Here is a 26037-nt window from a genome sequence, read left to right as displayed (position 1 = left end):
TTTAAGATTTTCGTCTTTTGAAAGTCAAAGAAGAAGGTTTTTGAAAACAAGTAAAAAACAGGAGTAAAGGACAAAATCGGGATAGTGTCCTAATCCGACTAAAACTCTGGGACAGAGTCCTAGTCCGACTGGAACTCTACAATTTTGGCCAAAATGTCAGAAATGGGTAAGGGGTAAGGCTACTTCTGGTTTAAAACCAAAATGAAATTTTGAAAAGGTTTAAAAGGGTAAAAAAATAGAGTCCCAAATCAACTAAAACTCTGAAATAACTAAAATTAGAGAAATCTGAATAAAAGAAGTGATCCAAAAGCGACACCACCTAGATGGATCCCGTCTGAGATTTGAAATCAAATTAAAAATTGAGTTTAAAACAAATCCAGATTATTTTTCTGAAGAAAATATTTTTAAAATAAAGGTTATGAAGGGCCCTAGGGGTTGGCCGAATGGCAAATGTCGATTTAAAACCTAGGTTTTTGAAATTGATTTCAAAAGAAAGGTTTAAAATCGAATCTGGATTGGATATTTTAAAAACAATAGTGATGGATCTCAAGAATGGCATGCAATGCAATGAAATGACTTGAAATAATGGGAAATGATGTGAAGTAATTACAAAATGAGATGCAAAAGGCAAACCCTGGATGAGGGATTTGAAGTCCCGGGCCCCTGGGAGAAACAAAGAATTGAACGTTTTCGTTCGAGGATGAAAATTGTTAACTGAAATGGAGATTGAATTTTGAAATATTTGGGTTTGGGGCAAAATTCAGGATCTGAATGGTCCTGCCTCAGGTGTCAACCAATTGGTTTCTTGAAGGATTCAGAGAGCGGGCCCGAGTGGAAAGAGAAAAGGGTGTTCGTGAATGAAGGTAAAAATTTAGGGTGTTTACAGATGCCCCTCTTTGCTACTAAGTCGGTTGAAGGTCAAGCTTAGTGGCAAAGACAAACACACCAAATTTTGGGCTATAAAAATATCTCAGTTAAAAAAATATGACTGGGTATGAAAGAATCAACTAGTGATAATGATAGATATGGAATGAAGAGTGGAGAAGAAAATCCACCTCATCGGAATGAGGCTCTGGCTTAGCCCTTAACCTGGATGGGACAAAAAATACCTCGTGGAAGAACAAGGTTTAACCTTTACCTGAACGGAGGGCTAGAGTGACGTCCTCGAGAGAAACAATTGAGGAAAACCATAAAAAATACCTCATAGAAAGATGAGGGGCTGCAAAGATGGCAACGAAGATGGGGTTCCCTAAAAGCTTTGTAAAAGGGAGTGATCTTGGAAGTCTCATTGCTGAGACTAAATAGCTTTTGAAAAATGGTCTTTTTGCGAAAATGGTTCAAGTTTGACCCTTATCCTGAAAGAGGGTGAATGAAATCCTCGAGAGAAAAAATCATGATGGAACCTTGGATTTTGCACAATAGATTCGAGAGGGGTTTGCAAAAGGATGAAAATGGGGTTCCCTAAAGCTTGAAAAGGGGTGGATCTTAGGCATCTCATTGCTGAGACTAAATGACTTTTAAAACAATAACCTTTCTCAAAAACAATTCAGGTTTAACCCTTATCCTGAACGGGAAACTGTCTATGGTGGGACAGTGGGGAACACAGGAAAGTGTGCAAATCTGAGAGCCTGGGCGCTTAGATTAAAAACAGAAGGGAAGGATCTTGAAAACTCCTCCTATCAAATCCTAAAGAGGGATAAAAACAACGCTAGGATATATCAAAATGGACATCAAGCTCTTCGCTTCATGTCGGGATAGCTTGAAAAGATTGTCAAAATGATAAAAATTGTAGTTGATTCAAAAATAATTGAAAGCAAACACATTTATGCAAAAAATATTCTCCCTCCTACCTAGAGTATTACCTCCAACTGGGTTAACTTCGTACAAACAAGAATCAAAATCAAATGATTGTTGTTGAGTTTCTTGAAGGAAGTTATTCATTTCCTTGATATGAAAAGAAAGGAAATATGCTCTCAGTGTCATAAAAACGACTTATGAAAGGATATTGATAAAAGAATTTAACATAAATAAAGATAATTCTTGGCAGATTTGGCAGTTTGATATCTGAGGTTTACCCATGACAATCTTTTTGCATTCTTTTGAGACATAAGAAATGAACTTTCTTGGGATTTGGCAAGAATTTCATCACATCAGCTTTCAACTCGATGATGTTCTGATTTTCCCTGTAAGGACATGTCACAAACTCCTTCGACTTAGAGATGTTCTGAGTCTTCTTTGATCTCAAAAATTATGATGTTGTCTCTTTGATTGAAAATCTCTTAGTGATCTTTTACACTCTTTTGAGACATGAAAAGTAAGCTTTCTTAGGATTTAGCAAGAATTTCATCGCATCAACCTTCAACTTGGTAATGTTATGATTTTCTCTAGAAGGATATGTCACATACTCCTTCAACTTGGAGATGATCTGAGTTTTCTTTAGTCCCAAGAATTAGATTAATAAAAATTGTCTCATTGGTTGAAATCTCTTGACGATAACAGTAATCAAATATCTTTTAGGGATTGTCGGGAGGTTCATCGCATCAGCCTTCAACTTGGTGATGATTTAAACTTTCCCTTGAAGGACACGTCACATACTCCTTCAACTTAGAGATGATCCGGGTCTTCTTTGGCCCCAGGGGTCTAATTCATTCATCAGTCTTCAACTTGACGATAGTTTAGAGATCTCTTTTACAGATAGTTAATTGCAACTTGAATGATTAGAGAGATATTGAGATTGAATAAATTCTTTTTATGCTCAGGATATTTCCACTGCCTTTTTATCAAAAGAATGATCTTTAAAAATGTGTCATAGCTATGATCAATATCAGTTCACTTATGGCTTTTTAACATCATTGAATTTTTCTTTGCCGGCCATATCGAGGATTTTTCTTCATCCTTTTGGTTGACCAATAAAAAAGGTTTGAGTTTTCTTCTTTCTTCTCAAAAGCTTTATCTTTTTGGAAGGAATACTGAAGATAATTTGAGATAATCTTTTTGTAATAAAAGTTTGAGATCAACAACTATTTTTTATGACAGATTGGAAAATGTTTCTGAAATCCATGGTAAAAGAAATTGCTTGACATCCGATTGACACATCCGTGACTAAATTCTCCTCTCATTTCCCCAAAGGAGAGACTAAAAAAATATACTCCTCTCTTCCCTGAAGAGAAGGTATTTGCAAAATGAACTTTCGAAGAGAAATAAAGTTTTCGTCAAAACTCCCTAACTCTAGGCTTGTCTTATGGAAAGGTGGTTGATTGAGTAAGATTGATAAATTGTCATAGTGGAGCGAGTCCATCATACTCTCCCTGGAAAAGGGTCCTCGATGACGGGGTGGCAAAACAAAAAATATTGGGGGGCCACAAGGAGAACGAGCATCCATCGAATCTCTCCCTAGAAATAGGGTTCCTTGTGTGATAATAAAAAATTGTCTTGCAAACTATTTGTGAAGCACGAGTCCCTTCAAACTCTCCCTAAAAAGGGGTTTAGTGAACCAACAAAAATTGCATGCAAAAAGAACGAGCTCCCTCAAACTCTCCCTGTAAGAAAGGATCTCTCGCAAGAAAAATGATTGATAATTGATTTTGAGCCAATTGAGAGCGAGTTTGACACAAGGATTGAAACTTGGACGACCGTGATTGGTGGATGCAACCCGAAGGTTGGAAAATAATGATTTTGATAGAATTGATAACCTGAAGGTTTGCTTGGTAAAAATGGGTGACCCTTAGGTCGATTTGATAAAACTTGAGTGATAAAAATTGATTGACCTGGAGATTTGAAAATGATTGATTTGGTAACCCAAAGGTTTGATTGATAGGAGTTGGCAACCTAGAGGTATGACTGATAAAATAGGCAACCCAGAGGTCTGACTGATGAAATTGGTGACCCGAAGGTCTGAAAGTTGGCATTGAGCCTGAATCTTGATGTGGAACCATTACAAGGACTAGATCCGAAAGTGCGACCAGTACAAGCACTGGATTTGAAGGAATGACCAGTACGAGCACTGGACTTCAATAGGATACCAGTATGAGCACTAGATTTGACAAAAGCACCAACACGAGCACCGGATTTTGAAAAGCACCCGCACGAGCATCGGATTTCGAAAGAGCACCAGCATAAACACTGGACTTCGATGAGAGACCAGTACGAGCACTGAATTGGGATAAAGGTCGACACTCTGAAGATATTTATAGATTGCAATGGGACATTTTTCCAATCTCATCTTTACGAGAAATTGTCATAAGTGACTATCGGGAGCTCAGGATTTCTTCCTTATCCTGAATGGGTAGCGAATCGATGCAAAATGATGCATATCGATGCAAAATGATGCATATTGATGCAAATGGATGCCAATCAACATGAATGGAGATCAGGGCAAATAAAAAGACAATGCTTGATAATGTTTGATAATGATGCTTGATGAAAGAATTTGCTTGATAATAAAAAGATTTGCTTGATCCTGTCTGCATACAGAACGTTTTGAGATAAAAGACAAGTTTTAATAACAAAAGATGCCCCATTATAGCCTAGGAGGAAGATATTAGATGAAAGAATAATTGATTATTATTGAAGAAAGTTCTTTGAAGAATACAAAAGATAGAACCGATGTTCTAAGTATAGAATTTCTTCAGATGCAGAGCATTGATGGGATCGAGCAATTCTACCTCATCTGCATTGATGAGACGATATGAATTTCGTGGTAACGCTTCCTTGACCACATAGAGACCTTCCCAGTTCGGTGACCATTTGTCACACGGACGGTGCTTGAGATGAGTTGTTGATCTGAGGACCAGATCGTTAACTCAAAAAAAAATTCAATGACTGACTTGGCATATTGTCTGACTATCCTCTGATGATAGAATTGAGCATGCTCTGCGGATTTAAGTCTTGTCTCGTCGAGTAGATCAAGTTGTATCAACCTTTGTTGTTGATATTGATCGAGTGGTAGCTCTAGAAGCGATGCGAACTTGAGAGCGGGCTTCTGAACATGAAGAGGTAGTACCACCTCAGTTCCATAAATAAGCTCTGATGGAGTAGCATTGATTGGGGTTCGAATGGTGGTTCGATACGCCCAAAGTGCATCATGGATTTTCTCGTTCCAATCATGACCCGTCTCAACGGTTCTTTCTAGGATACAAATCAGGATTTTATTGGTGGCTTTTGCCTGACCGTTCCCTTGAGGATAATACGGAGCTGAAAAATGATGATGAATCCTGAATTTTGAACAAAAGATCTTCATCCTCTTATTCTTAAAATGAGTATCATTATCTAAAATGATATCGTGTAGTACACCAAAATGACAAAAAATATTCTTGTGGATGAAAGAAACCACATGTCGGCCTTCTACTGTACGCAAAGTAATAGCTTCAACCCATTTGGTAAAATATTCTGTTGCAGCAAGAAAATACTTATGGCCATTGGAAGCAGAGGGAGTAATTAGACCTACAACATCGAAAGCCCACATGGAGAATGTCCATAGAGATACGACCGATTGTAAATATGTGGCTTGTGCGTGAATGGAAAGTGCGTGCATCTGACATTGGACACACTTTTTCACGAAACGATAACAGTCTTGTTGCATGGTTTTTTAATAGTACCCTGCTCGAATGATCTGCTTAACAAGAGTCTGATAACTGACGTGGCCACCATAAATGCCTTCATACGTTTCTCGAATGACTTCCTTGGCTTTATCTCTGTTCAAGCATCGAAAATACTCGGCGTTGAACCCATGGTGATAAAGAATATTGGCAAGAATAAAATATCGGGCAGACATGCGCTGAATCGCTTGTTGCTCCCTCTTTGACAATTCTGGTGGAAACTCACCAGTTTTAATAGAATTTATGATGTCTTGGTACCAAGGCTTCTTCTTTTGCTCCGCCTGATTGATTTGCATAACTGGAATGAAGGCAGGTTGATCAAGTCTGTCAATTTCAAAAGAATGACAGGATTCGTCATCTTTAAAAGACATGATAGAGCCTAGGCTGGCTAAGCCGTCAGCTATTTGGTTGAACTCTCTTTTGATATAAAAAAGCTAAAATTCTTAGAAGCTATCGATGAGAGCTAAAACAATCTTCTGATAAGGAAGTAACTTCTGATCTTTCACCTGTCATTCGGCTTTGACCTAGCTGATAATGAGTAATGAGTCACCAAAAGCGTGCACTCTCTTGACATTGAAATCTTGTAGAATTCTCAGACCTTGTATTAAAGCTTCATACTCTCTTGACAAGATTCGTCATCTTTAAAAGACATGATAGAGCCTAGGCTGGCTAAGCCGTCAGCTATTTGGTTGAACTCTCTTTTGATATAAAAAAGCTAAAATTCTTAGAAGCTATCGATGAGAGCTAAAACAATCTTCTGATAAGGAAGTAACTTCTGATCTTTCACCTGTCATTTGTCTTTGACCTAGCTGATAATGAGTAATGAGTCGCCAAAGGCGTGCACTCTCTTGACATTGAAATCTTGTAGAATTCTCAGACATTGTATTAAAGCTTCATACTCAGCCATGTTATGAGTGCACTGAAAATCAAGTTTGAGAGAAAAAAAGATCATCTCCTTCTCAGGTGTGATCAATAAGATCCTGATTTCTATACCGACCATATTCTTGGAACCATCAAAAAATAAACTCCAAACTGAAGACTGCTGAATATTATAGATGCGCTCATCGGGGAAATCATTCTCGGCTTTCACATCCTCTGCCAAAGGAAAATCTGCTAATTGATCGGCGATGGTCTGACCTTTGATTGACTTCTAAGAAACATACTCTAAGTCATACTGCATCAACAAAACTTGCCACTTGGCGATCCGTCCACTGAGAAATGGTTGTTCGAGAATATACTTGAGAGGATTAAGCTTTGATAGAATCTTGACTTTTGATGCTAACAAGTAATGTCTCAACTTCTGACACAACAAGACCAGAGCTAGGCATGTCTTCTCTATTTGAGAATATTTCTTCTCATAGTCGATGAAGGTCTTACTCACGTAGTAGATGTCATGCTCCACTCGATTGTCTTCTTCATACTGAGCTAAAAAACCGTCATAAGCGATTTGATTGACTGAGACATATAACAAAAGAGTCTTTTCCATATCTGGCGGTTTCAGAACAAGTGGATTGAGAAGATATTTCTTGATGCGCTCGAACGGCTGCTGATACTCTGGTCCCCATTCAAACTTCACTCCTTTTTTGAGTAGATGATTGAAAGATTCACACCTTATGGCCAAATTGGATACGAACCGTCGAATTGACTGCATGCATCCCTGAAGACTACGTAATTCTTTGAGATTGGTCGGAGGTGGCATATTAATGATAGCCTTTGCCTTGGCGGGATCCACTTCTATTCCCTTTTTGCTGACCATGAAGCCAAGCAACTTGCCTGACTCTACTCCGAAAATACATTTCTGAGGATTGAGTCTCAACTTGAATAGAATGAGTCGCTTGAAGACTTGACCAAGAGCTTCAATATGATCTTCTTCTTCTTTGGATTTGACCAAGATATCATCGATCTATGCATCCATTATTTTGTGCATCTGGTCATAGAAAATGACAGCCATCGCACGCTGATAGGTTGCCCCAGTGTTCTTAAGCCCAAATGGCATAACTGTGTAACAGAAGATGCCCCAAGGCATGGTAAAAGATGTCTTGGACTGGTCACGAGCGGCCAGCTTGATCTGATTATATTCGGAATATCCATCCATAAAAGAGAACATGCCATGACATGTCATGTTGTTGATCAGGAGATCAATGTTGGGAAGTGGATAATCATCCTTTGGAGTAGCTTTATTAAGATCTCGAAAGTCTATGCAAATTCGAACTTTGTCATTCTTTTTAGGAACTGTCATGATATTGGCTAGCCAGTCCGGATAGTCTATGGATTGAATGAATTCGACTTTGAGTAAGTCCTCAAGTTCTTCTTTGACTTGTTGTAATTCGAGGGTCCATTTTCCTCAACTTTTGCTTGACTGGTTTAACATCTGGCTTTAAAACGAGGCGATATTCAACCAATTTGGGATCCAAACCCGGCATATCTTCATAAGTCCATGCAAACACTTCTTGATGCTGTTTGAGAAAATCAATGAGCCTTTCCTTCTTATCTGCGCTCAAACGTGCGTCGATCTTGAGAATCTTCGGACTATCCTCTAAACCAATATTAACATCTTCGGTCGGATCTTGAACTAGGGGCGATGGCTCGTCTTGCTTCTGAATCGATGCAAATTCTGGCAATTCTTGAAGAGATGAATCGAACTCTGCAGACTCTTCTGACTGCTTCACAATTTTACTATTTTCTGCTCTTTCTTTGACCCGATGGATCCTTGTAGGCTTCAGAACAATTGAAGAAATATTCGAATTGATGATGAGCTTCCTTATTGATTTGGAAGACATTCTGAAAATCTGGGAAAAGAATAGTGTTCAGGGAATTTTGCCCATTATAAAAAAGATTGCACAAAATAGAGAAAATAAATAACAACGAATTTCAAAGACAATTTGTAGAGAGAGAAGAGAAGGATGGCATCCAGACAAATGAGAAAAATTGATAACTTTATTGAAGACTTGAATGAAATGATGACAATAAAGGAAATGAGATGAAATGGGACATTGTCCCTACAGAACGCGGAAATCAAAAGAAATAAAAATGAAAAAGAATGGCAGCAGATGCTCTTAATGGGTCCCCTTGATGAAGATGGTATTCTTATGAGATTTTCTGCCTGTGAATCCCAACCCTGTTCTGCGCGGATGATGGTCAGAGATTATTGGCTCTAGTCGGCTGTCTCCATTCTTGCCTAAGCTTTTGAAAGGCTGATAGCCATGCTTCAGTAGGAGATTGAATCCTCTCTTGGATTTTACAAATTGTGGAAACAAAGGATGATCTCTGAAAGTGCTGTAATCAAGACGACCTCTGATCTTAAAGAAATATGGTCATTGCCATCGGACCATTGTTGTGGTATGCTCGGTTGGTCGTGCTTCTTCTAGCTTCAACATTTTGAGGCTTTCACTGAGGATTACCTCGTCACTTTCCCTTATGCTAGGGATGTTTGTTGTGTAGGTTGGTCGAGGAATCATTGGCTGCGGCAGCCTCTCTTCTGGATCTTCCCCCAAGATTGTTGTGATCATACTGCCCTTGGACCACTTTATACACTGATGAAGTGTGGATGGCACCACATTTGTACTGTGAATCCATGTTCCTCCCAATAAAAGATTATATGTCGGTGGCACATTGACGACATGGAAAAGGACCGTATGGACAAAATAGTTGATAAAAATCTCTAGAAAAATCTTCCCCTTTGTTATCTGCCCATGGTTGTTGAAAACGTAGATGGTGATGGGATCAGGGAGGTATTCTTCTTCCTTCAATCCCAGAGCCTTAGCAATCATTTCAAGACAAATATTGAGGTTGATGCCTCCATCAACGAGCATATGCGGTACGATCATTCCCCTAGTCCTCACTACAATATACAAAGCATTGTTATGGAATGCATGAGGCTTTGGCAGGTCCTCATCTAAAAAAGTAATGGGAGCGTTGGTCATGGCCTGGTTGACGATCCGGGCCATGTCTTCAGGGGTTGTGCCTGGCTTCACTTTGATCTTCCGAAGTAGGTCGTTCAGAACTTGTTGGTGCTTGGAAGAGGCATGCGCCAACTCGAGAATCAAGACATTTAAAAGGGTTGTGATTGGCCCTTGGACCAGGTTGATGTTTTCATTGGATGTTTTGCTCTTTTCTTGAGCAGTCTTGATAAATTGCTTTAGAAACCCTAAAATTCTCCTGGCAACTTCTATAGATGCCTTCGTGGGCTCAATTGACACATTCAGTTTACCAAAAGCTGAGATGAGGTCGATCTTCTGGGCACTGGGCTGAGCCCGATGTAGTACCAAGACCTGATGCTGAACATGGATATCATCACTGGAGCATGGTTGAATATGATCCTGAGGTTAGAATGGCCGATCAGAGATCACCGCTACTAAATGCTAAAGGAATGGCTGATTCAGTATAGTCATTTTTTCATCATCGCCACCCTCTACAAGGAGATTCTAAACAATATAATCTTGAATAATGTTTTTGAGAACGAAGCAGTTCTCAGTGTCATGTCCCACTGTCCGATGAAACTTGCAGAATCGATCCTTCATTTTTCTCATGACAATAGGTGGATTGACTACCTTTGAGAGTTTGATCATCTCTCTCATGAGCATCTATTCGAGCACAATCTCGAGTGATTGATCCAAGGGGGTAAACTTGCGATTATAGCTTCACCCTTCATGTTTCACCTTTTGTTATTGATCATGCATACATTTAGCATTTTATTCATCTTTATTTATGCATGATCCATATTAAAATTTCTCTAAAAACTCATTTTTATCATTAGTTTTGAGAAACTGCATTTAATTGAATTTTATCAGAAAATTGAGTTTTTCAAAGCTTTACCTGCATGTTTAATGTTTTTATTAGATTTAGAATTTCTTAATTGTAGTTTAGTTAGCTTAGGTTTGTATTAACTAATTCTTAATTAGTTTAGTAAGTTTCAATTTTTAGAAAAACATGTTTTCATAAGAAACCTTGTTTTGAAAATTATCAAAAATATTTGGACTCTTTTGAAAACTTTGTTTTAACCTAATTAGGCTTATAAATAGTAGTTTAGAGGGCTGGGAAAAACATTTTTTTCAGCAGCCCTCTTGCTTCCCCTCCTTCTTGCCTCCCTCTTCTCTCTCTCCCTTGCTTCTCCTCTCTCTTTTGCCGATTTCTTTCTCTCCTTGTTCTCTTCTTCTTTTTCTTCAAGCTTCGAACCCTTTCGTCATCGGCAACTTCTTCTTTGTCGGAGAGGCGTGTATGCATCCGGGATCAACCATCTTCTTCTCAACCCGTCCTTTGGAGGCAATCCGCGAGGTGAGATTCTTCTCCCCCTTCTCATTATTTTCTTGCATAGTAAATCATATTTTTTGTTAGGCGTGCATCATATTCATAGTATAACTGTTGCATTTAGGGCGGTATGATCTTTGTTTTATTTTTTTTACATATAGATTAGGAAAATCATGATTTTAGTTTATCATTGAGTCATTAGATAGCGTGGATCAGCTTGCTCGTTTCATTGATACTTCGATCTGGTCGATGGAATTTGTCAGTCACACAAATCATGCGTGATCGGTGCTTTATTGACTGCAGCTTGCAACATCGCTCTGATCAGATCGAGATTGCAAGTTGCAGCAGTTCTTAGATCACACGGTCTGGTGCAGAGCTTTGACGATGCACCATTGAGAGATTCACGATGGTTACGGTTTAGGCAGATTATGCTGACAGCCGATTAATTCAATCTAGTGCGTGCGTGGTTCACGCAATGCACAGAGAGGTCTGCACAGTCATCGTCTGCCAAATAAATTAGTTAATAGGTCTTTGTTAGATTTCCTTGGTTAATTTATATTTTATCAAAATATTCTATCGGTAAACTATTAGCTAGTGTTAGTGTTGGTTTTATGCATTAGGTTATTAGCTGCAGCATAATATATGTTTTTTTTTATACATCGTATAGAGGATATAATAAGTAGTTGCAATTGTTTCAGGTTACTCTATTTATGTAATTAGTTTAGTTTCTGTTTGGTGGTACACGGAAGCATGCAAATTAATTAATTTAATAAGTCAATAAATTTAGTGAGTTTGGGAGTCTTAGTGTAATTGCAATAGCCTAAGTTCTGAAGTGAATTAAAGGCCGTAGGGTGTAGAGTGGATTACAATTCTTAGTTACGTCATTGCTGATCAAGTTCTCTTTATAAGTTAATATCATTTAACCATTTCATTTTTTTTACTTATAGCTAATTTAGTATTAAGTATTGTTGATTTAGATTATGTTAGTAATCCGTAGACATTAGGTTGCTTTAAATACTTTATGACCATCATTAGTTAGTTTCAGTTTTCTTAGATTAGTTAATTTAATATAGCTAACATTTATCGTAAATAGCTTAATTCGTGTTGTAGCGGTTAACGTGTATTTGATATTCCATGTTATTAGATTATTGTCAATCAATAGAATAGTTAATTGCTTAAATCGCTTAGATTAGTTATTAGTGTCTCTCTTGTTCTTGTAGTTAGTTTTACTATTTTGTCTTTTAGTGTTAGGTTGTTACAAGTTTATTATTAGTTAGTTCATGTTCATAGTCTAGTTTTTGTTAATTAGTTCATGGTTTTGTGAGTTTTCTTCATTTTGATCTTTGATTTTCTCATACATTTCTTTGTCTGTTGTGTATTTTGTTTTTGTGTTTTTGCAGGGAAGCATTGGAACGTGCGGTAGAACCCTTTTTGTGCCCTTGAAGTACCCTCTGAGGTCCCCTCAAGCCCTCAAAAGTGCCCTCAGGGCAAAACTCTCCCTCTAATTTATCAAACCAAACATAAAGAGGGAAGGACAAAGGGAAGCAAATCAATTCAAGAAGGGACAAGAAACCTCGGCACTAAAGACTACTTTTCCCTTTTCTTTTAGATTAGGATTTTATTTCATTTATTCAATTCATTGGGTTTTAATAAGGCCGTTAATTACTGTTTAAAGTCCTCCGCGAAGGGCTGCACTCTATCCCTTATTTACTCAATTAATTGATTTTATTTTAGGCAATAAAGCATTGTTAGTTTGTGTGTTGAATACGAAGTGTTTCCCGTTCCCTGAGATTGACCCGAACTCCACCACTCGTGCGAGCCATTTTTTATTATTTGGTGTCTGACTTTTACACTTGTTTTTATTAAAAATATTATTTTAAAAATTAATTTCATAAAACTCACATCAAATTTTTGGCGTTGTTGCCAGGGAACGACGAAATACGAGTATTCACTTTATTGCCTTGTGTTTATTCTTGTATTTTAGTTTGTTAGTTTAATTCAGTTCTTTAATTAGGATTGTTTAGTTGATTAATTAGAATTGTTTAGTTTGCTTTTCGCATTTAGGCTTAGAACCACATGTGTGCATACCGTAGAGATGAGCTTACTTTTCTGCACAACCCACCCACTAGGATCCCCTTAGAGGTGACTGTGTACGATTGGTACCGTGCACATAGATTTCATTTTTTGCATAATCCCTGTTGTGTGCAACTGCGTGGTGTTTGTTTATTTCTCGCTTTTTAGCTTTGTTTTTGTTTACTCGCTTTGTGATTTGCGTGGTTTGGCCGCTAGCGCGTTAGTTATGTAGAAAAACCCAAATTAGGATGATTATTGCACCAGTCTACCTCGTGGTGTATGCAAGGGAAACGCTCGCTTGACCCCGGGCTTGTTGAGCCAATCGAGGGCCCCGAGTCCCTTATTATAAGAGCCCATAGAACTGCAACCATGGCTGAGGATCAACAGATGATTCATCTCCTTAGGGAGTACTTCATGCCCAATACGTATACTCTCGCCTCCTGCTGTAGGAGCGAACTACTTTGAGATTAAGGTCAGTGTGATTCAGATGCTACATTCATTTTATGGCCTTAGCAATGAAGACCCATATCGTCATCTCGACGAATTTCTTGAGATTTGCTCGACAGTGCGAATCAACAATTTTGGAGACGATGCTATGAGGTTGACCTTATTCCCCTTGTCTCTGAAGGATAAAGCCAAGCATTGGCTGAAGGCGTTAGATACTGTTCAAATTACCACTTGGGAACATATGAAAAGGGAGTTCTTAAAGAAATATTTCTCAATTGTTAAGACAAATCAGTATTGAAAGGCCATCACCAGCTTTTTGCAAATAGTGGGGGAATTATTTTACGAGACTTGGGAGAGGATGAAGGATCTTCTCTGCAACTGTCCCCACTACCAGGTGCATCGCTGACAATTGGTGCAATATTTCTATGACGGTCTTACTGAGAAGAATCGTCAAATGGTTGATTTGTCATGTGGGGGCACTTTCATGCTCAAGAGTGAGGACAAGACTTGGTCTTTATTTGAGACCTTGAGTGAGAACGCGATGCATCATACCTTGTCTTCACGTCTCGATAGGACCATATCTGTGCCTAGTGGTCCTAGAAAAATAGGGATTTTTGAAGTAGGGTCCGAGCGAGATTTGCAAACCAAGGTGGACCTGTTGACTAGGAAATTAGATAAATTCCTAGCCAATTCTTCGTGAAGTCCAGTAAGAAGAGTGTGTGAGCTATGCGCTGGCCCTGCACATTGTGTTTCAGAGTGTTCGACAACACCGCTATATCCTGAATTCGTTCAGGAGCAAGTGAAGGCTGCCCAAGGTTTCGCTAGACCCATGTATAAGTCATTTGCACCCACATATAACTCGAGATGGCAAAACCAATCCATCAGCCCTTCCAGACACAGCATACATAGAGTAACTTTTCACAAGGTTACTCGCGTCCCATCGTTTCACAGGTCCACCCCCAGTATAGTCTGCCTTCTCCTCAAGAGCCCACATCGAGCACATCATTTCAGGAGAATATGTTAGAGATCTTTTCTGATATTAAGGCCACTCTTTGTTCCTACACGCAGTCAATAGCGAAGCTAGAGACTCAAATGGGACAGTTGGCTCAGGCCTTCAGTAGGCAAAGCGAGGGGAACCTATCTAGTCAGTCTATTGTCAACCCAAAGGGAAAGGATCCCATGTCATTTGGCTTGCACCCCACAGATTCACACCCTGTGCACGTTAAATCTGTTACATCCCTTAGGAATGGGAAGGCGTGTCACCCCATTCAGGAATTGACTCAGGAGCCCAATGTCATAACTATTGAAGAGTTGATATCTTCCATTAGGCCTCAGGAGAAGGGGCAAGGCCCGCAACATTCATTATCATCATATATCCCCCGAGCCCCTATTTCTCAAGCATTCGGACCGCCGATTGCTTTTAGCAAGCAAGAGGTGTAGATGCAAAACGTGCTTGACCTAGTCAAGCAAGATCATAGTCATACCTTGTTTGATGTTTCATATATCGATAGTCTATCGGTCCTAGACTCTCCTTTTGAGAGTAGTCTCCCAGAGGAGACTAATCTCTTTCCTTCCTGTAGTGAGAGTCATGATACTACTTTTAGGGGTCAAGTGGGTGAAAACACTGTACGCAGTGTCACAGATGACACTCTTTTCTTCAGAGAGTCCGATTGAGTGTAACTTCACGTCTATTGATCTCATGGACGATAAAAGGTTTTCAGAGATCCGTCTGGCCGGAGACGTAAAACTTAGCGCTTTATGGGAGGCAACCCATATGTATGATGTACCATTAGTAGTCTTAGTAGTTTTTCTAGTTTTAGGTAGTTTTTCTTTATGAGTTGAATGTCAGAGCATGTATGCATTGCATTTTTGTTTCTTTATGAGTTACATTACTGTGAGACAGGTGGAACCTCTACAGGGTCATTCACATGTCATATCAGATAAGGTTCCATACTATGGATCAGGTGACCTCTACCATTTTCTCCCATTCATTTCGTTCTCATAGGCATTCACTTAGTTTCATGCAAGCATGAGGGAGTGCCACTGAGGAAAGTGTCATTCAAGCATGGGGGAGGGTGTAGTTTACACACCCAATTTTTTTTATCTTAGTACTTGCAATTTTGATGACAACTCATAAAAATTGGGCTTATAAGGAACGAGTTTGAACTTATATGACTGCTTTGCAAAATATAATATTTTTAGAGAATTTTTAAGTCCTACGAAGAAAAGAATTTTTTTTTTCTTACACGAATCTAGAAAACCATGGTTGTTTATATGGATTTCAAAGAAATGGCAATAGATGCATGTTAGAGTTTATTTTGAATCACAAGTATGAATATGCATAGTTTTATTTTTGAAAAACTAAGCAAATGAACAATATTGCATTTAAGAGCTCAAAAAGTGAAAAGAGAATACGTTTAGTTGTTTGAAATCTTCGTATTCCCCACTAGCTGAGCTCAGACACAAGTTGAAGTGTTTGAGTTGCATGTCGAAAAGGTTAATGAAGGAAGTCAATTCTTTGTCTACGTTGATATCTGTGACCTATTTTGTTCGAGTAAGTAGAGCCTGAGGGGTGTTTACACCTGGTGCCCTAAAGTCATCTAGTTTGGGAGCCACCGGCTCGAAAGCCCGTTACATGGACTTTATAGAGAGTCTAATAGATGTTGACATTGCACATGACAGAGAAGCAGACTATACGTAAACTATAAAAATTGAAGGTCTAGTGACTCGAGCAATTAAGTCCGAGGGATACTTTGTATCTGGTGTCCTAAAGTCGTCTGGCCTGGGAGTCATTGATCTAAAGCTTGTTACATGGGTCATGAAAGCTGAAAATTTGAAATAGTGCTCAACAAAAGAAAGAAAAGAAAGTGTGTAAAAAATTGAAAATCAAGAAAAAGAAGAAGAAAAGAGCATCAAAGAAAAAGTTCACTGCTTAGAAGCTAATATTGAGAAAACCTGTGCAGAAAACACATGAGTGAGGATAAATAAATAATATGTGTTTATTTGACTTTCCAAGAATAAAGCATAAGTAATCATGATATTTAGAAAAGTGAAAGAAATGTTTTATTCTATGGTGGCACATAAAAGACACTAATCATGTTTTGATAATGTAATGACACGAAATATTTGTGAAAACAAACTCCTTAACTGCCCAATGCTTTGTATTTTGAATTTCTATGCATACATGACAGAGATGTTTGTTGGTAGCATCGTTGCAAACCCTCACGAGACCTTACTCGTCCACTGAGGTAACTCAGGGATTGAAAGCGCTTGTTGCATATGCTAAATACAACCGTGATTTCTACGAAAGTGAGTTAGGTTTTGCTTTGATTAGTTAATTTAGTAGTTTTGTTTTTGCTTCAGTTTGCTCGAGGACTAGCAAACGATAAGCATGGGGGTATTTGATCATGCATACATTTGACATTTTATTCATCTTTATTTATGCATGATCCATGTTAAAATCGCTCTAAAAACCCATTTTTTATCATTAATTTTGAGAAACCACATTTAATTGAATTTTATCAGAAAATCGAGTTTTTCAAAGCTTTACCTGCATTTTTAGTGTTTTTATTAGATTTAGAATTTCTTAATTGTATTTTAGTTAGCTTAGGTTTGTATTAGCTAATTCTTAATTAGTTTAGTAAGTTTCGATTTTTAGAAAAACATGTTTTCATAAGAGACCTTGTTTTGAAATTTATCAAAAATATTCGGACTCTTTTGAAAACTTTGTTTTAACCTAATTAGGCGTATAAATAGTAGTTTAGAGGGTTGGGAAAAACATTTTTTCTAGCAGCCCTCTTGCTTCCCCTCCTTCTTGCCTCTCTCTTCTCTCTCTCCCTTGCTTCTCCTCTCTCTTTTGTCGATTTTTTTCTCTCATTGTTCTCCTCTTCTTCTTTTTCTTTCTCTTTTTCTTCAAGCTTCAAACCCTTTCGTCATCGGCAACTTCTTCTTCGTCGAAGAAGCGTGTATGCAGCTAGGATCAACAATCTTCTTCTCCACCCGTCCTTTGGAGGCAATCTGCGAGGTGAGCTTCTTCTCCCCCTTCTCGTTATTTTCTTGCATGGTAAATCGTATTTTTTGTTAGGCATGCATCATATTCATAGTATAATTGTTGCATTTAGGGCGGTATGATCTTTGTTTTATTTTTTTTGCATATAGATTAGAAACATCATGATTTTAGTTTATCATTGAGTCATTAGATAGCGTGGATCAGCGTGCTCATTTCATTGATACTTCGATCTGGTCGATGGAATTTGTCAGTCACACAGATCGTGCATGATCGGTGCTTTATTGACTGCAGCTTGCAATATCGCTCTGATCAGATCAAGATTGCAAGTTGCAGTAGTCCTTAGATCACAGTCTTTGACAATGCACCATTGAGAGATTCACGATGGTTACGGTTTAGGCAGATTATGCTGACAGCCGATTAATTCAATCTAGTGCGTGCGTGGTTCACGCAATGCACAAAGAGGTCTGCACAGTCATCGTCTGCTGAATAAATTAGTTAATAGGTCTTTGTTAGATTTCCTTGGTTAGTTTATATTTTATCAAAATATTCTATCGGTAAACTATTAGCTAGTGTTAGTGTTGGTTTTATGCATTAGGTTATTAGCTGCAGAATGGTATATGTTTTTTTTGGATACATCGTATAGAGGATATAATAAGTAGTTGCAATTGTTTCAGGTTACTCTGTTTATGTAATTAGTTTAGTTTCTGTTTGGTGGTATACATAAGCATGCAAATTAATTAATTTAATAAGTCAATAAATTTAGTGAGTTTGGGAGTCTTAGTGTAATTGCAATAGCCTAAGTTCTGAAGTGAATTAAAGGTCGTAGGGTGTAGAGTGGATTACAATTCTTAGTTACGTCATTGCTGATCAAGTTCTCTTTATAAGTTAATGTCATTTAACCATTTCATTTTTTTTACTTTAGCTAATTTAGTATTAAGTATTATTGATTTAGATTATGTTAGTAATCCGTAGACATTAGGTTGCTTTAAATACTTTATGACCATCATTAGTTAGTTTCAGTTTTCTTAGATTAGTTAATTTAATATAGCCAACATTTATCGTAAATAGCTTAATTCGTGTCGTAGCGGTTAACGTGTATTTGATATTCCATGTTATTAGATTACTGTCAAGCAATAGAATAGTTAATTGTTTAAATCGCTTAGATTAGTTTAGTCATGTGTTTCAACTTATTAGTGTCTCTCTTGTTCTTGTAGCTAGTTTTACTATTTTGTCTTTTAGTGTTAGGTTGTTACAAGTTTATTATTAGTTAGTTCATGTTCATAGTCTAGTTTTTGTTAATTAGTTCATGGTTTTGTGAGTTTTCTTCATTTTTATCTTTGATTTTCTCGTAGATTTCTTTGTCTGTTGTGTGTTTTGTTTTTGTGTTTTTTGTAGGGAAGCATTGGAACGTGCGGTAAAACCCTTTTCGTGCCCTCGAAGTACCCTCTGAGGTTCCCTCAAACCCTCAGAAGTGCCCTCAGGGCAAAACTCTCCCTTTGATTTATCAAACCAAACATAAAGAGGGAAGGACAAAGGGAAGCAAATCAATTCAAGAAGACCTCGGCACTAAAGACTACTTTTCCCTTTTCTTTTAGATTAGGATTTTATTTCATTTATTCAATTCATTGGGTTGTAATAAGGCCGTTAATTATTGTTTAAAGTCCTCCGCAGAGGGCTGCACTCTCTCCCTTATTTACTCAATTAATTGAATTTATTTTAGGCAATAAAGCATAGTTAGATTGTGTGTTGAATACAAAGTGTTTTCTATTCCCTGAGATCGACCCGGACTCCACCACTCGTGCGAGCCAGTTTTTATTATTTGGTATCCGGCTTTTACACTTGTTTTTATTAAAAATATTGTTTTGAAAGTTATTTTCATAAAACTCACATCAGTTATAGTTTCGGCTCTTGTTCGATAGCTTGTAGAGGTGGTTTATTATTTTGCGAGAGCGGCTTGCCTTTCTACTCATTCTTGTTAGGATTTGAGCCTGCATAACTGAATGACTTCCCATCACCCTTATGGTGATTTTTGATGTGGCCCGTGTCTGTGAAGTAAGTAAAATGAGTCTTTTTTTTTTTACTTCTGCTGACTGTTGTTCTTGGCGAGGGTGATGCTCTCATAGACTCAATTTTCCATGCCCAGTTTGAGTCATTCAGCTCGCTCGGTCATCTCAATGATGGTCCTTGATGAACAGGTGAATATGAGACTTCTCAGAGGCTGTAAGAAGTTGTTCAGGATAATTTGGAGAGCATGCTCCTCTGAGATCAGATTCCTCATTTTATTGCAGGTACCCCTCCACCTGCGGATGAAGTCCCTGGCTTTTTCATTGTCCTTCCGCTTCATGCTGTAGAGGTGGTTCAAGGTTGGAAGTGCCTCAGTGTTGAATAGGAACCGTTTAATGAATAAATTAACCAACTTGTCAAACTCCTTCAACTCGATGAGATTAATGTGCTCTGAATGCCACTTAGCGGTTGTTCTTTCCAGGCTGCGAGGGAAGCCAAGGAATAGAGCTCGGTTATCCCTTTTAAATGTAGCACACTCTGCAAAAAACATGTCAAGATGTGCTTTAGGGTCGCCAGAACCATCGAACTTGATAAACTTCCTGGAGAGATTGTCGAGATTGTCATCCCCGTCCAAACCATCATAAAAGTCCTCACTCGTGAAGACCTTCTTGCCCTTGTCACGAGCCTGCAAATCTTTGACCATTTTGGCCATTTCTTTTAGCTGTGTCTGAACTGGATTATTGGCCGATCCTTGCCCTTGAGTCGACTTCTGAAATGCTTGTTGAGCCTCAAACTCTTCATCGGTGTCATTCACTGATTCAGATTCATCAGAAGTGTCTTCGTGCTAAGCCCGTTTTTTCGAAATCTTCAGATGCTTTTTCATTACACGACCCTTGACCTTCTTCTTGGCAGAAATCTTGCCTGAACTAGCCTCTACCTGCTCGGTCGACGTCTTTTTCATCATCTTCTGAAACAACGAGTAAATCTGAGGATCAATGTCATCATTGGTCTATTGACTTTGGTTTCCGACAGATCATGGAGAAGTCATTTCTTGTTCAGATGTGGACAAATAACTGATATGCTGGACGGGTACAGTTTTCTTGTCGGACCTTGTCTGAACCATGTAGAATCACAAGTGCTCTCTACAGAACAAGGTGGATAATTAGACTTGAAGAATGATTTTGGAATTAACAGATGAAAAATATTTGGTGAGAATCAGGTCGACAATTTGAAAGATATCCCATTACCAAGGATTGAGTCATCGCGAGAATCATGACAATTGCGTTGGTATTCTTGTAAAAGAAATAAACAACTAAAATATGCCTTGTTACCTAGGCGAGGTCGTCAAACCATGATAAAATGAGAATTGTTGAAGGAAAATAATTTTATTAATAATAAACTTGACAAAGAGGGGGTGGACAAACAATCTGCCACCACTCATGATAATCAGAAGACACTCAATGACCAGGAAAAATAGTGAGAGTAACAAAAGAATCTCAGCTATGCTTGGCAGAATAGTATGTTCTGGACCACTGAGCCGACTTCAGATCAAACTCTGGCACAATGCCTGACAATAATCGAGCTTCAATGCGCTTTTGCCTCTGTGAAAACTGTCTGACACACCGCTCTGGCTGGTAATAGATAGAGAAGAATGGTCTGAGTAACTTGAATTGCTTGCCATATACGTAAGTGTATCGAGGGGGTGACTCCTGACGATCAAAGTAGTCCCACACGATTTCTTCTTCATGGAGGTTTTCGATCAAGAATTTGTATCGAGAAGTCGGTAGTGGCTTTTTGCTGTTATATCTGAATGAGTAGGCTCGAGTCAGCACATGTTGGCGAAACCAAGACTCTAATACGTAGATGCACCCTTCTACTAAGATCGAATCTTTGAGTGTAAAGTGGGTCAATCCACGGTACAAGAAAGCGAGTGCAGCCATGGCGATCGAGAAACGGTTGGTCTATCGGCTTTTCCATCTTCATAAAAGTTGTATTGTTCTGATGTCGACGTAGTTCTGTCCATCCTGAAAGAAGGTTAGTCCTACTGTGTACAGAATCATCGCATGTTGAATGCTCAAAAGCTCCATATTGTCGGTATAGCTCGAATAAGTCGACACACTGAGTCTCATAGACTTCTATCAGTGACCAGGATCTGTATCCAGTCATCTGGGCTAAAGCATCCCAGGGATCCAATCCCTTGACGTTGATAAAAAGCTATTGCTATAATGGATCTTCAGGCAGACTAGCTGGCTCAGGTAAACCCATAATCTTCGAAAATTCATTCAGTAGTAGAGTCATCTCTCCCCACGAGAACCAGAAGATGCAGGTGCACAGGTTCCACCGCTCTGCCAATGCTTGAATCAAGTTGCCATTGATGATGTTAGTTCCAATCTGTAGTTGTTCAGATGGTCTGAGAACATACAAGAGAAGTTTTTGAGCCAAGAATAGTACCACCGGGGAAGGAAGGGTCCGGTGTTCAGAGTTCGATGATCAGGAAGATTTTGCCGCACCTGATAAGAGATATGGCTCTTATGAAAGACTGAATCAAGCTGACTGGATGCCATCGAGACAGACTGAAAAACAAAGAGGAAATCAGGATGAGACTTTGAGGGATATATACAATTTTTTGAAACATGCAGGCAGAATTAAAACAAGGCTGAAACTCGAGATCCAGATAAACGAAAGGATGGAAAATCGCCTGGAGTTTTGAGGAAAAACAGAGGATTTGCAAAAATCATCCAGGGTTTGAGAAAATGAAAGAGAAGAAGGTACATGAAAATAAATGGAAAATAGGGTGTTTTGAAAATCATCCAGTATTTTCAAAAAACTTATGGAAAAATATAAGGAGACAAACGCACTAAAGAGAAATAACATTCAATTATATCCTGCACAATCAAGTATGCACATACAACATTCCCTAAAGGCTGACTCTATATGCACAAATTTTGAAATGGCTGTAGGACCCTACTCCTAACTCTAAAGCTCAGATCATATGTATCCAATCATGCTATGCCGATATACTCGAGATGAGGCTTGATGTACGTGGCATAAAATCAAATTCTCCGATTCTAGGCTTGTGTTTTTCAACATCATTGAGTGCATGCCGATATACTTTGGACTATGGCCCTCGGTACGTGGCAGGGGGGGACCAACCCAAATAGGTGGCCCAGTTGTGAGGCTTTATCCCAAACTATGGTTCTGGAAGAAAGCCCAGCAACATGGTGTCCAGGTAAAAGTAGGTGGGGTTGTTTTTGAAATATGATCAACATGCAAGAAAACAAAATGCTCTAATGACCTAAAGAAGTAGATTTTTGAAAATTTTATGAGAAGCAAATATTGTTTTCAATCAGATCATAGATTAAGGAGGATTGTATTTGGCCTAAGTCTATGTGAGCATGAATAATGCCTCCTCAATCGGTCCTACCAAACCATGCATAAGTTTACATGCAATCCATGCCAACTGGGTTTAATTCTAGGCTCCTAGGTTCACATGAAATGAAGCTAACATTGTAGAACATGATTTTGACAAATTGAACAGAGCAAAGCACAATATTGATTAGGCGAAGACAGGTCCCATCACGGTCGCCAAACCTATTCTCATTGCAAAATTTTACTTTTGCAAGTCAAACTGACCTTTGAAAAAGTTTTTGAAAATAACTCACCTCTGTTTTAAAATGCAGGATAATTTCGAAGAATGGGACTCGTTTGTCGGTACGAGGTTCAAGCGTTTCTGGCACCATAACTAGGGGTAATCGAACGAAGGATCAACCATGTGCTTTGCTTTGCTCAACTGTCTAAATCGATGTTCTATTTTCTAAATGCATAAAGAATCAGGCATGCGTGTGAACACCCCAAATTTTCCAAAATCCAAAAATGACCTTTTTGCCCCTGACCTCCATCCTCTGAAAAATCGGGTGAATTTTTAACCAAAAAATTTCATTCATCCCTTGGATTCATTAGAATTCGGACCCAAAGTCTTATCTCTGACCCAACTTTGATCCAAATCGGATCCGATCACCTCTTTGAGAAAAAATTTCAAAAATAAAAACCCGAATTCTCAGAAAACTCTCTTTTGTAAATATTTTTGCAAAAAATACAAAAAATCAGTTTTAAAATCTTTATTTCTCGTAAATCTTAGGATTTTTATACAAAAAAATAGAAAAATAAAACAAAAACCAAAAAAATTGAAAAATTTCAAGGAAAACGAATGGGTTCAATCTCTTGAAAAAATCAAATTTTTTTGCTAAAAGCCTCGACAGCCCCCTCTTTGTAAATACCTGAAAATCAGAAGGGGGTCCTCTACAAAATCGTTGTTTAGGGTTTTTTGTAAGGAAAAGAAGGCCGAAACCCTCAGCCACCCTCTCTCCATTCCTTCATCTCCCTCTCTCGCCCAAACGCTCGATGGCAAAAAAACCTCCATGTGCGACCATCCTTCGCCATCGATGCCTAACGGCACCCTCCTCCTCCAGCCGCTCATCTTCAACAAACGATCCTCTCGATCCTTCCTTCCCTCCCTTTAAAAAGACCACGCAGGTCTCTCCTCAAGGCACCCGTCTTCACCCCAGCACCCTTCTATTCTTCATGCATCTTGGTTCTTTCTTCTCCCGATTCTGCCTATTTCCTTTCTTTTGGGTTCTCTTCCCCACCAATGAAGGAAGGTCGATCCTACATTTGAAGCCCCTCATCTCCAAGTGCCTTCCAGTTCCAGAGCTTCAGCAGCATCGCAGAAATCCGATCCTGTGATAGCAAGGGATCCTTTCTCATCTCAACTTTCGTCAATCTACGATTTCCAGCACAACCAAACGAATATGTTCTTTTCGGAGTTGCTACAGGAAGATCTACCCTCCTAAAGCTTATGAAGAGAAAACTCTTCCCCCATCCCCCTCTCTTTCAGAATTTCTATAAGGCACGGTAAATATTCCCCTTTTCCTTCCGTTGTTTTTTTTTTTTCTTTCTTTTTTTTAGTATCTTCAGTTTAAATCACACCATTAGAGCACCATTGTGGTGTCGGTTTTGCATATAGCAAACACCGATCCACCTGTATTGTGCAAAATCAATGGAATGTCCCATTCCAACACATTTTTGTTTTCCTCCTTTTTTTTTATCCATTTCACATATTTATTCTGATTTCTATCGGATTCCGTGTTTCATTTGACACATCAATCTGTTGAGGTAATTTGATCTAGACGTGTCTTTGGGTCTGAGCATCGCCGGCGATCGTATCATGATATAGATCGGCGGTAGACATGTTTTCCTTGATGATTAATTCCATTCTTTCTATATGCACATTTTTTTTATGACACCTGACCCTTCTGGGGCTTCGCTATGTCCTGTGAAGGATATATCAAGGTGTTATGTTCTTGTTTGTCTGCTACGAAGGTTCCCCAATAAACTCATAGTGGGACTGAAGTTGATATCGGTCTTATTATGAGATCATCGTGTGATCTGCAGCAAAGCCTAGTACATTCCACTAAAAGATGTCCCACTGAAAATCAGTGCTCCTATCCACTTTGGCTTCATAAAACCATCCCATGGATTCAACGTTTCATTATCTTAGGTTTATAGCCTGTATATAATTTCAATGTGATTGCTGGTGTCAGCGTCTTTCACTCTGTATTAACATTTCGATTATTTGATTAAGGCTCTGTTACATTCCTGATGTTGGATTAACTTCTCGTTATGTTCTTGTTAATTGCATCTTTACCTGTATTTTATTTATACTTGCTGTCATGTTCTTAGTTTCCTGTTTTAAAATTTTAGTCCCCTGTTCCCTTTAGCCTTGACATCCAGGTCAGAACAATTCACATACCTGCTGTGGTTCTATGCCACCATAACCACCATAGCTATAACATTCATGCTCTCTGTCGCGGTGACTGCCAACGACTGTCCCAATGGAGTATATTATAAAATTGAAGGTGGTCCTTCACTACGTTTTCTTAATAAGACCTGAACATGAAGGCCCTGCCCAGTCCAGAGAGTAAGATCGCATCCCACAGCCTTACAAATTAATTTTATCTCAGCTGAAGTTGGGCAGAATTTGTTTTATCTCTTATATATTTTGGAATTGTCTGTATAGTGACGATATGTTCGGGTTTCATTCAGTATATGTTGCTATGATATTTCTTTCTTATCTTGTATATTCCATGTTCTTAATATTAACACCTCCATCCCTTTATTTAGTTCATTCGTTAGTCTCCTTTCGTTAAATCTAGTTGTCTAGATCATTCTTTTTTTTTTTTATTCAAGTAGATAATGTTAAGAATGCTTTTGATTAAATCTCATTCACCGATTTCCTTGGCTCAATAACATTTTGTTTATTTGTAATATATCATTGCATCTGTTGATTCGCTTGTTCATTCTCGTATTATTACATATTTCCTTAACATCTGTAACTTCCCCTTTTTCGTTTAGAACCCTAGCATCAAGTATTCATGCTAACATCAGATACTCAATGCTGGAGTTAAATCAATTTGGTGCATCAATTCTTGCAACCCCATTTTTCGGTGATCGAGTGGGGCAAATAAATATGAGTTATGAAATCTGGGTAAAACAGTAGATTTGAGTGGGTGAATTCAAGAATTTGTGTCATGATACTGTTAAAATCTGCTGATTTACACTGAATTGATATTTTCCTTTATTGTGTAAAAGGTGTAGCCAGAC

Source organism: Nuphar pumila, chromosome 9 (genome assembly GCF_984573655.1).
Source record: "Nuphar pumila chromosome 9, dmNupPumi1.hap1.1, whole genome shotgun sequence".
Lineage (NCBI taxonomy): Eukaryota > Viridiplantae > Streptophyta > Magnoliopsida > Nymphaeales > Nymphaeaceae > Nuphar > Nuphar pumila.
This window is presented reverse-complemented; position numbering follows the sequence as displayed.